This window comes from Myiozetetes cayanensis, unplaced genomic scaffold (genome assembly GCF_022539395.1).
Source record: "Myiozetetes cayanensis isolate MyiCay16 unplaced genomic scaffold, myiCay2020 scf5-8, whole genome shotgun sequence".
Classification (NCBI taxonomy): Eukaryota; Metazoa; Chordata; class Aves; order Passeriformes; family Tyrannidae; genus Myiozetetes; species Myiozetetes cayanensis.
Window position 1 is genome coordinate 14,429,872 of NW_026087742.1, and position 9,189 is coordinate 14,439,060.

Sequence of the window (9,189 nt, forward strand, 5' to 3'; positions counted from 1 at the left end):
ATCACCTAAAGATTAATTCATAAATTTTAAGGCTTTCTCTCTACTCTTCCCCTTGATTCTTACAAGAGAATCACTAGTTTTCCAAAACCACTCAGTAAGTTGTTTATTGCCTCTTCCCATCAACTCAGGAAAACCATCCAGTCTGGTTCCTATAACAAATGCCACAGAGTGGCAAGTAAGGTCTTCCCGTTTCCCTTCCCTTGCAGATCGCATTCAGACAGACCAGCAATTTGGTTGCTGTCATGATTAAAAGCAGTCTTTGAACAAGGAAGCCACTGACATCATACATTTCTCAAAGTAAGACGGTTGGAATGAGAATTGGGGGTGGGAGTGGTGTTTCTTCGGGAATTTGTTGATGGGTTTTGTTCATTTTTTTCCCCTCTAAATGAACCTTACATTGCACTGTTTCTCCTGAAACAAGAATTAAAACTGTTAGAGCAAGATAAAAGAAGTTGAACACCAAAAAAGACCTGACAGACAGTAATTCTCACAAGAATTACAAGATGGTTTATTGACTGCACAGTAAATAAGAACAGGATTTTTCATTGGTGTAGAAGACACCCACAAACCCCTTGGGATCTGGAGGGACAGCTCCTGGCAATCTATCACACGGACGGGCAGGAGAACAGCACCAGAACAGCAGAGCTTGGCAAGGGCAGGGAGAACCCACCCACAGTTCTGTAAAGGGCAAAGGAAAGATTTGTTTGAATTCTTTCCTTAAGACTCTGGACAAGCACAATACCAACAAAACAAATGATACGCTGATGGAGTGGTGCAAACACCCACAATTACTTCAGTTTTCTTTCATTCCCCTGGACAGGCTCATACCTTACCAGGAGCCTAATTCCAGGGAAAGCTGCTGGCAAGGCTATCATACTGAAATTTAATGTGCAGATTTCTCATGTGCCCACTTCCTCAAATTTTAAATATTTGCCTTACCCACATTTTTCTCTGTAAGCAGTAAGTAATGGACATAAACAAAGCCTGCGCTCCAGCTTAAACACAGTATTCCCCAAAGATTCCCATGCCTTTTAACACCAGCCTCAGCTGTTACAGAAACACGGAAGCTATTGCTCCTAAGATGCATTATTTAGTGATCATCACAAGGGTTGGTTGGTTTTTTTTTTGTCTGCAGACTCAGTCATTTAAAAAATGAGAAGAACTGAAAATGCATTAAGTACTCTTTATCTGTTAAGGCCATATTCAACTTGAGCCATATTTCTTAAAAACTGTTTCTTTCTTTAAAATTTCTGTTTGGGAGAGTCATAGAGCAGGGCTGAATGCATAAGGCAAAGACAACCACAAGCAGATACAAAACAAACTTGCTCAGCACTACCCAGCAGCATCCTGGGCCTTTAGTTTATCAGTTCTGCTGAAACAAACCTTTCAAAGGGTTCAGAAAAGTTATCACAATTTAACACCAAGAACAGACACCTTTCAACTTTCCTTGAAAAGTTTTTCAAATAGTACTGCATTTTTACCTGTGAAACCCCAAACCATAATAAGCAGTTTGTCACAGAAAATGCTTGTGAACAGGTTTAAAAAACTAAATACATCAAGTTTAAGGCTTAATTATGTTTTGTAAACACCAAAACTCATATTCTAAAATCAACAAATAAATTTTGCTGTATTTGTCTACAAAACACGGTATGACCAGACACTACTGCATTCCCCTCAGGGTGTGGTTCAGGCACTGGGAGTTCCCTGTGGGAACAGAATTTAAATCCCATGATTTGAACAGAGGCATCTGATCTAACCTCTTACACACCACAGGTTATTACTACATTTCTCCTGTTTACAATGATTAAGCCCAACATCTTGTATTTGCCTCTTTGGAAAATTAGTTCTGCAGTCTTCATATCTAGAGGCAAAAAAATCTATTTCCGTTCTCCGCTTGCCCCAAGCCCATACTGCCAAAAACATGTCCCCACTTTCCTATCTGCATGCCTTTCCAACAGGGTACTTGGCATGCCTTTCCTTGTCTGGTATTTCCTCTTTTGGAGGCAAATAAGGACTTTTCAGCCTGAAGACTGATAAATTAGATTGTTTTTCTCATCTGGTTTTACCTCCAGAGCTGGAATTAAAAATCCTAAAAAAAAAAATTAATTACCTCTATCCAACAGAGACACCAATTCCCGTCCCAGCTCTCTCTTCCCTCTGCCCTTCTCAGAGAGGGTAGGCTCAGCTCCCCAAAACCATACCTAGCACACAAAATAACCCCAAATCCATGCCCTGATGTGAAGTAAAGTCCCACTGCTCAGTCTCAGGGTGGCGAGAGGGGACAGAGGGAAGCCCTGCTGAGCACAAGGCAGGCATCCCAGCTTTGCCCAACACTTAATCCCTCCCATGACCCCTCCTCAATATGGGCTCCGGGCCCCAACATTCCTCTTAAAGAAATGAGGCAGCCACTTGATTACCAGTCTCAGTGACAAACACTGGTTTTACAGCAACAACAGCAAACTCAAGGCTTCCACCCCCTCCTGTTGAGCCTCACAAGTCAACAGCACTGTACAACTCACATTTTCTCTCTCTGCTCATAAAAGCAGTACATAACAGCCTTTTGTTACTTCGAAGTTTTCTTTCAAGTGACAGATTAATTAAAGCTTTCTTCCTCTTATCAGTTAAGAGATACAATTTCCTTAAAACACATTACAAACATTTATGCATGCACTGATACTCAAGAACACGCAGCCCAAATGAAAGGTAATGCTTCAGATGAGCCAAGCAACCTGTGCCAGCCCCCATTTCCAGGGCACGAGTCTTGACCTTCAGCATTTTTGCCATTGCTCACAGCAGTTTTGTTAAACAGTAACACAGTAGTTGAGCATTTGTATTACAGCTATGAATTACTCTAAAGGTGTTTGACAAAGCCTAAATTTCATTTAAATATGTTTTCAGAAATATAGTTTAGACTGATTTCGAAGTAAAATACTTAGATGTCATTTTAGCCTGCAGTTTATCAGCAATTACATTATCTCTCCAAGGTTCAGCAGTCCACTGGATTTCCTGGCAAACACCTTCAGAAAGACAACAGCTCCTCTGCCCAAAGGAAAAGCCCCCAGACCAGAGCAGGGATGTAATGAAGACAGTCAGGTAGGGCAAGCCAGCAGATCAGTGTGAGGGGACAAGGCAAATCCTCCCTCCCTGATGGCACAGCAAGACTGGCACTCACCCCTCTCCCACCCACCCACCTCATCTTGGCCATTCACCAAATAAAACAGCTGATGACCCAAGTAGGCAAGTGCTGATTTTTGTCAGAGATATCACTTCAGCCTGGATTCCAACAAGAGGGAGAGGTGAGGCGCTTCACCTCCACAGCTCAGAGATGCCACCACAATTATGAAGAACACATGGAAAAGAAGAAACTGGCTTTTAAGGTGCTAAGGCTGGCAGAGAAAAGGAAAAAAAAATCCTGACAATTTATATTACCACTGTGAGAATGAAAGAAGGCTATGCCAAAGTAGAAATGAATCTAAGCAAAAGTGAAAGAAACTGCCAGTATTCCGGTCCCCGGATGTATACTAAAGAGAGGGTTTTTTCAAGGAAAAAAAAACAAACAACTGGAAGCCATGACTTAGTTTATGAGAAACTTTGAAAAATAACTACAACAGAATCAAACCTTTAACAATAATACTTAAAAAAATCTATCTCCCCTTGTTTTGAGGTAAGACATAGGGAATAAATGTAGTTACTATTAGAGTGATGAGAAAGCAGAATGGAATCAAACTATTGTACCAGTTCAGTACTACATATTTCAGATCCAAAACTGAAGCTACAAATAAATTTACATAACTAAACACAGAGAGAAGAACAAGTCTGCCGTTAGTTGTTTGTCACAAGACTCTGTCGTGGTGACTGACAAAGCAGGTGGGGGACAAAAACCAGCCCTTTCCAGAGACCATAATTTAGAGAAAAATCAATTTTACAGGGTCAAATCTCCAGAACAAGTAATCTCTCCTTTAAAATTGTACTGATAAGGTAAGAGAAGGTTTGCTGCAGGCACAAAGACAATGCAATATCACGACAACGAAATTGGAAACAACTCCTAAACTCTTCCCCATCTCTTTTTTTAATGTTTGTGTCCATTGGATGCTACTTCTAACTTTTGGAGGCAGAGGAGGTGGCAATTTTCACCTTCACCACAAGAAAACAAGTTAACGATATACTTCAACTCCATTAGCACCAAGTAACTGTTACCTAAATGTGAGTTGTGTATGTATAAACTCCGTTTTCATAGTTTTAAAAACCTCAAAAGTCCAGTATTAACATAGTTCCCCAAAAATATAGGGATTTGCCCACCTTGCCTCCATCTTGAACTCCTATTAGACATGTGCTTTCTTTTACTAATTGCAAGTCCAAGCAAATTTCATAAAATCACAAAAACTGTCATATTGGATCACTTCCACAGCCTCCTCTAAAAAGGAGCCATTTTTAAATGCTTTTACTAACAGGTACAACCAGTTTTGCCCCATTCCTGTCATACCTTATCTGCTGTGCTTGAATAGATAAGCTCTGCTCTGGGGGAATACAGACCAGAAAAGGAGGAAAAGGGAATTCCTATCTGGATTAGCTCAAAATGGGTCAGTGGGAACTGAATGGAGTCATCCATCCCTGAACAAAGTTCCTGGGAGATTTCTGCCTTTTGCAGTGACTTGACATGAACTTTTAACAATCAGGCACTCAAGAGGGGTGAGATGTGAAAAGACTGTTCCTGCCCTACTGCAAGTTACCAGAGGGAGGCAAAGAGGCTAACCTTAATTAAATGCTATTACACAAACCTCAGCAAATGTGGTTTCAGAAGTTGGCCCTCGTCCCCAAAGAAGCTGCCTGCTCTTTTAGCTGGGCCAGCTCGACTGCTTGTGGCCATTTGCCAACTCTGGTCTCTGAACCATTCACCAGAACACGATATCTGTGAAAAAATGTGCATCTCCTTCCTTTCAGCGTGGCCCAAGATCATAAAATCAGCCTAGAGAGGGTCAAAAAGCACTTAAAGAGCAGTGGCCACTGGAAATAGGAGGAGGTGGTGAGTTGACAGCCCTGCAGCAGCGAAAGGAGCAGCTGGACTGCAAAACCAAAAGCACCCTGGCTCACATACTCCTTTGCCTAAAGCTTACAAAACACCATCAGTTGACCAGAAGGTTTGCTTCTTTTGGAAAACCTCGTAAATCACTGCAACTACACCTGTTCAGTCCTCAAGAGAGATTCAAGTTCTCCTGAAAATCGCTGGGAGGACCATCAAGAAAACACACCAACGCAGAAGTCCAGCTTCCCAGCTGAAGAAGGCACAACAATACCCAATGCCTACAGCTCTCTCCCATTTCTGTTGAGGCAGGGCCAGAAACCTGCAGCACATAACTGTGGAATAGGGTTGTCCTTACTGTCAGTAGATGGTGTGAGGTTTTCCACCCTTGTAAAAAGCATCACTTACTTTAATATCTTGACCCCAAGTTTTGCTTGCCATCTGGAAAGCACATTTTGCAAGCTACTGCAAGATTCTGTCACTGATTACATCCTTTGGAGTGTGGCGCACCTTACCCTGATTTCCATCACTTGAAATTTCTGGTCTGTAATCACTCTGATCATTGTTCTGCTAAAAAATGCAGAAATGTATCGAAACAATCCTGTACCCTCCATTCAGCAAGGAGCTTCTAGTGTGGCATTCATACATACACACACACATACTAACTGGCTGTCATTCAAATTGATCTCCTTGAACAGAGGCCACTATCCCCATTTATTTTCTCATTTGTTATATGATTAAATTCTCACAAGAAAAGAGATATTTTTGGTGACTGGAGGCATCTCCAGACCTTTTGGAATCTACAGCAGAGCACAACAAGATTTAATAATGAGGTAGCTGTCTAAATGTTTTTTACTTCTATTGAATAAAAAAAAAGACGACGAATATCCAGGTTTCAGAACCTACACCACATTACAATCAAGGGCAGAAAAGTGACTTATTTAGGGCTTAAAATTTAAAACTATACACACCTATTACTGGTTGGTAATCTCAGCTGGTTTGGTATAACCAAATAGGGCAGAAAACATGTTTTCAAAACCTCATCTGTAGGTTGAAGCAGAGTCAGGCAAGGAGGGCAGATTCCAGATCAGGTTGTGAGAACGAGGGCTCATCAGACTGAGTGCATTTGGTTTTAAACAAAAAACAGGTCGGAGTGAAAGTTCAACTTTTCTTAAGAGGAGTCCTTTGTGTCCAAGTTACTCCCAGCTCAAGCTTGCTATCAACACTGCTTCTGACAATCCTCAGCCTGGCAGCAACTGCTGTAAACTCTCATCACAAGAGCACTCCCTAAGTTAGCCAAGCTTACAGAAACTCTTCATTCAGTATTTTTTCAATTTGCTTTACTTTTAATCTTCTTACACCACAGGATTTTTTTCCCAAATCCCCAGAATTTAAATCCAATAACACACAGCCCTAGACTTACATGTTAAAACCACCCCAGACAGCTCACCTAACAACTTCAGTGAACCTATTACCATATATAAACCCAATTATATTTTTATCAGTAGCAGTCTAGAACTTCATCTCTTCATTGCCTGGATGTAAGGAGGTATGTAAGTGACTGCTGGTTTAATAGAGTCTATGTACTAATATAGCATACAGATGTATATATACAGTGATTTTAATGTAGTACATTAAATATGCAAATATACTGGGGGGTTAAGTATATTTATATATTATATGATACCTCAGGTGGGTTTAATGCATTATGTGTATGCATACACGTACACATGAACATTTGAATAATATGATTTTTATTTATTAAACCCAAATACAATCTTCTCAACTTCTGGTTACTGCGTATGTTGACACATGTCAAAAACGACAGAGTATTCAGGACTAAGAATGTCAATTAAGCCTAGAGACATTGCCTTAAAAATAGACAAATAACAACTTGGAGATGTTTCAATGTAGAGATGAACTGACCAATCCATGGATGGAGGAGGCTGCTCAGCAAGGTGGTGCAAGTTCTGTCCATAGAGCTCCATTTTCAAGACTCAACTGCTGAAAGTCCTGAGCAGCCTGGTCTGATCCCAGAGCTGAACGCCAAAAGCCTGCTTTGGGTACAGAGTCAGCCCAGACCTCCTTGACAGATCCTGTGACCCTATCTACTAATTTCTTGACCAAGTCTCCACACCCAACAGCTTGTGTTAATTATTTTACTGAGTCACTAAAAATAATTATTCTGCTCAGACAAACAGCTGTCAGTTTGTCAAGCAATTAGATGAAGTTACTACGTTCTTCAGCTATTTTGCTAAGCTTTGTATTGGAAAAGGACTACCAATTAAAAGAAATTGTCATACCTTTTCTTCATACAACTTATAAACCAAACTGTTTATTATTCCTCACAGTTTATTAAACACATGCAAAGAGCAAGTCATGAAAAGCCAAAGGAGAGCTATGCTTCTTGTGGGTTTGCCATATAATTCAGCACTGATCAATTAAAACTGGATAGGGGAGATGGCTTGTGTCTGTCACACAAACAGCTCATGGGGAAAAAAGTCAAGTTTAACAACATGAAGATCTTGTAAGCTTCCTCACGTTTTCATACGTGTTTTGTGAAGAAGGACAGCAGCTGATAGTGTTTTTTCCACAGAAAAGGCATTTGAAGATTATTCGAGTCTCAAAATTGCCTGTTGCTCATCAAACAAGAGACAAACGAGGGAGCAAGGGAGAAGCTTCTTTTTTTACTCTGTCACTTGTCCATTTGATTGCCAAGGATCCTGGTGGAGCAACAGATCCCACAACCCCACACAGCCACCCACCCCAACATGGCAGCATCTTAAAAGGAAGTGCAAAAGGGACCCTGCAACAAATGCAAGCCTCCGCCAGGGGAATTTGGGAACAGAATCAACAGAAAGAGGAACTGTAAGTCTATAATGGAAACAAAAAAAAGGCTTCCCTCCTCTTCCCACACTAAAAAGTCATTTCTCGAAAGATCTACTGTGAAACTAAGCAATGAAGAAACAAATATTTGGAGCCTTCTACTAAAAATAAACAAACAAACAAACAAATATTAAACAAAAATATGAACCTACAAAGCACATTACCCAGTTTCAAAAAAACAAAAACTCTGTCAAACAACATCCTTTTTGTCAAAATGTGATGGCCTGCCTGTATGATATCAATGTCTTAACAACTTCATTTCAGTCAGCTGGTAAAGGAGTCTTGCTTAGAAACATAAAGCTAGAGTATCAAGCAGAACAGGCATGGCAGAAATCCTGATAACCTCAGTGTGCTAACAACAAGAAATCTTGATTTGTAAGTCAGGATCATTCACACAAACTCACAAGGATAGTTACTGTCTGTTGTATTTACTACTGAAATCAGAAAATTATTGAAATGAGATTAAATGCCAAAACAGCTACTGCAGAATATGATGACAGCTCTCGGCCAATGGATTTTCTAACCCCAGTGAGTATGATTCACATGAGTGTCAGAAGCAACATGCTAAGCAACCACGGCATCACCAGAACATCACTAAGAAATATTTCCTTTAGGGATGCATAAATTAATACTAATCTACTTGTAATTTTAGAAAGGAATTCTTTATGTGTAATATAGAAAGAATTTGTTTTGTTCCTGCCTTTCTTCTTCCTTATACCGTTCCCCGTGGAAAGCAAAGCATAGGTTCTTTGCTGCTTTCCAGAAAGCATTTGTTAAAATGGCAGGAAAAGCACTTCATTTCAGAAAAGAGATCTACAGAAAATCTAATTCAAACATCAAAATTTCACCCTTTAGCATACAAAGACAGTCCAAGCACAGAACATGCACACATGCAATTTCTATTATGAAATATTTTAGTGTTATAAAAGCAAGTGGCTTGTTCAAAACATCAACCTTGGAGTGTCAAGACTGACAAATGCCTGATCATAAGACCACCAGATGCTGAAACCCACTCCGCCATCAAACATACTGGATAAATACAAGCCTCAAACATTCATATGGAATGACAGAACAAGACTGAAAGCTTCTGCAGAAACATCAATGCCCATTTCAGTAAATGTTTCCAGGCAAAGTATGTCACTGAAAATTCTGACTATCACTAAGGCAGACACCGTTGCAGAGGTCTCTGAACACGGACTCTCCCCTGAACGGTTTTGTGCAAAATCCAAACCCCTTTCTTCCAAGCACCTTTACAGTGGAAATACCCACACACATCTCTACAA

General features: G+C 40.3%; 1 protein-coding gene across 3 annotated transcripts in view; it reads right to left on the reverse strand.

Annotated features, from left to right (window-relative positions):
* Positions 1–9,189, reverse strand: part of APP (amyloid beta precursor protein) — a 200,977-nt gene that overhangs the window by 189,971 nt on the left and 1,817 nt on the right. The window lies entirely within an intron of this gene.